The 2500-nt window shown below is 41.6% G+C and overlaps 1 protein-coding gene across 3 annotated transcripts in view; it reads right to left on the bottom strand.

Annotated features, from left to right (window-relative positions):
• The window catches only part of zfhx3b (zinc finger homeobox 3b), a 344899-nt gene that overhangs the window by 144144 nt on the left and 198255 nt on the right, over nucleotides 1–2500 (bottom strand). The gene's annotated exons all lie outside the window — the stretch shown is intronic.

Genomic DNA, 2500 nt, shown 5'->3' with positions numbered 1-2500 from the left:
ATTATTTTAAAAAGCCTGAATTGTCTGTTTCAAATCAGGTACAAAAAGACGGATTATAGCGCCTATCTGTATTTTTCTGTAGGTTTGAGAAAAAACTAAAAGAATTTCGAGACAATGCAAACATATGCACAACTCAGTCAGACATTTTCTGTAACACAGCGACTATCCTTACAGCAGCCCAACAAGCACACAAATCTGTTCATAGCCTATAATAACACAGTGTTAAGTACATACACACAACACAGCGTAGTTTTACACTGCTTGAATATGGACGCGAGTTACTAAATGCTTCGTGTTTAAGTGTTTCACGACCATGTGAAACACCAAAGGCAAGACAGACAAATACTGCAACAATATGACATCCTACAAATGAGTCAACTGCCATCAAAATCACTGTCCGCAAAAGGATTAGCCCTGAATAGCCTATCCATGAGTTTTTGAAGAGTGAGTGAGATGGCAAAGACCTTGCCTGCTGTCTTTGTTTTGTCATGGTGAAAGCCAGAGCTCAGAGCACAGAGAGAGAGAGAGAGAGAGAGAGAGAGAGAGGGGGGGGGGGGTGTAAGGGTGAGCTAGAACGAGTGAGAGTCCACGCACAGCATCTGAATTATACTATATATATTTTTTGTGTGACGCTTGTAATTATTGCTCCCCCTCTACTAGGCAGCCGAGAGACATTAAACCCCTGACTTATCTTTCCTGTTCCTCCCTCCATCCCTCCCTCATTCTCTCTCCTATAAACAGAAAAACTGGGTTGCTCACTATGCCCCTTTTTAAACGGTTAAGAAAATGGAAAATACTAAAATATAATAACGAAATCACACAATGGCTCTGCCTGCCAATTCTCCCTCACACACACAGATTTCTGCAATTCTGTTGTAATAGCCTACTTCTTTCTTATAAAAAAACAAACAAACAAAAAAAACATATAAATATATAGACCAAACTGAATAAACCTGCACTTTCCAGACACTGCACAGTCTTAACCTACACAAGTGTGTGTCGTCCCTGCATTAGCTTCTGGTTCCTCTTGTTACGACACGTCGGGAAGGATAAAAAGGTCTTGGGATTTGTGTTTTTCTGACCTCTTCCCTGATTCCTTCGATATGGCCCGTGGCTATTTGACCCCGTCTATCCTCTCAACTCTTTTTGCATGCATGCCTTCCTTCATGAGCACTATCTCTCTTTCTCCCAAAAAAAAAAAAAAAAAAAAAAAATTACTTCAAACTAAGGACTTTTTCAAACACGCTCTCTTTTCGGCTGCTCTTTTGATGGTCAAACTTGAGGTGCATTTTTATAGTCTTGCTAACCCCCACAATCTCTGTGTATTGTTTGACCCCAAAACATAACACACCCCACTCTTTTCCCACTCTTCGCTGGATTGGTAATGTTGGGTTTTTCCCTTCTCTTTCTTTTTTATCTTTCTTCCACTCACTCGGTGACCCCTGCTCCCTTGTTTCTTGCCGTCTGACCCCGAGTCTCTCAACCTCCCCCTCTCTTTCTTCCCCAACCCTGCACATCCATGAGCAACTTGCAAACAGTCAGTCAGCTCTGGGTCTGTCTGTCCTTCCATTGCATCTCTTCTGTTTTCTCGTTTTCTGTCTCACTGTGGGCTACATTATATCATTGTTATGGATCCACATTTCAGTTTGTTCTTGTCAGTATACCTTTGAAGGATTATCTATCTCTCAATAGCTCTTCGTTCACGCCACTTTTGAGGTCCCCATCTCATTATTTTTTTTTTTTTTATATATATATATTTTTTAATTCATACTACACCTGTGGTCTTCTTTAAGTTTTAGCTTTATTAAAATTCGAGCCCCTCGTCTAGCTAGGCTATTTGTGGGGCAATTTCACCTAATAGTCTAAGCTAGTTCGAGCTAAGCGACCCGAAGTTGTTTGGCGATGTTCATAATTTGAATAGTCTTTTTCGTCGAATTTTTCTCCCTCAGGAGAACGTACGCAAGTTGTAAAATGTAATAGCTACTGATTTCGTTCTCGTTGTCTCTGTTGTTGAGATTATATTTCATCTCATTGTTTTGATTTTTAGATTTACAAATTCACGCCGTATGAGTGGGTTTCTCGTTTTAAGTCATTCGCCGAAATCGCTGTGTGTGTCGCGCGGCTCTTCGGGCTCTGAGCTCCGGCTGATCCGCTCCTGAGACCCGGGGCTCCGTCTATACCAAACACACTCCCCTAAACACTCACACACACTTCACACACATGCCTATCGATTTGCATGTGACTCCGACTGGGAAGCAGCAAAGAACAACTTTAACGTCGCTTGGAATGAAAAATAAAACGAGAAAAGACGGTGAAAGTGACAGAAGCGAAAAGTAGAGGAACTGAAATGCACAGCAAAGCAAAGGGCGGAGAAATCCATACTAGAAGGGACTCGAAAAAGTACCGATGGGCGCAATATTGAGGATTTCTGCTCGCTAAATGAGGGAGGAAATGAAAGTAAAGGACGAACGAGCATATCGGTGTAAAAATGGGAAAAGCG

This window comes from Abramis brama (genome assembly GCF_963993115.1).
Source record: "Abramis brama genome assembly, chromosome: 3".
NCBI lineage: Eukaryota > Metazoa > Chordata > Actinopteri > Cypriniformes > Leuciscidae > Abramis > Abramis brama.
Note: the sequence above shows the minus strand (reverse complement) of the source record. Positions and strands in the feature narration are given on the sequence as shown.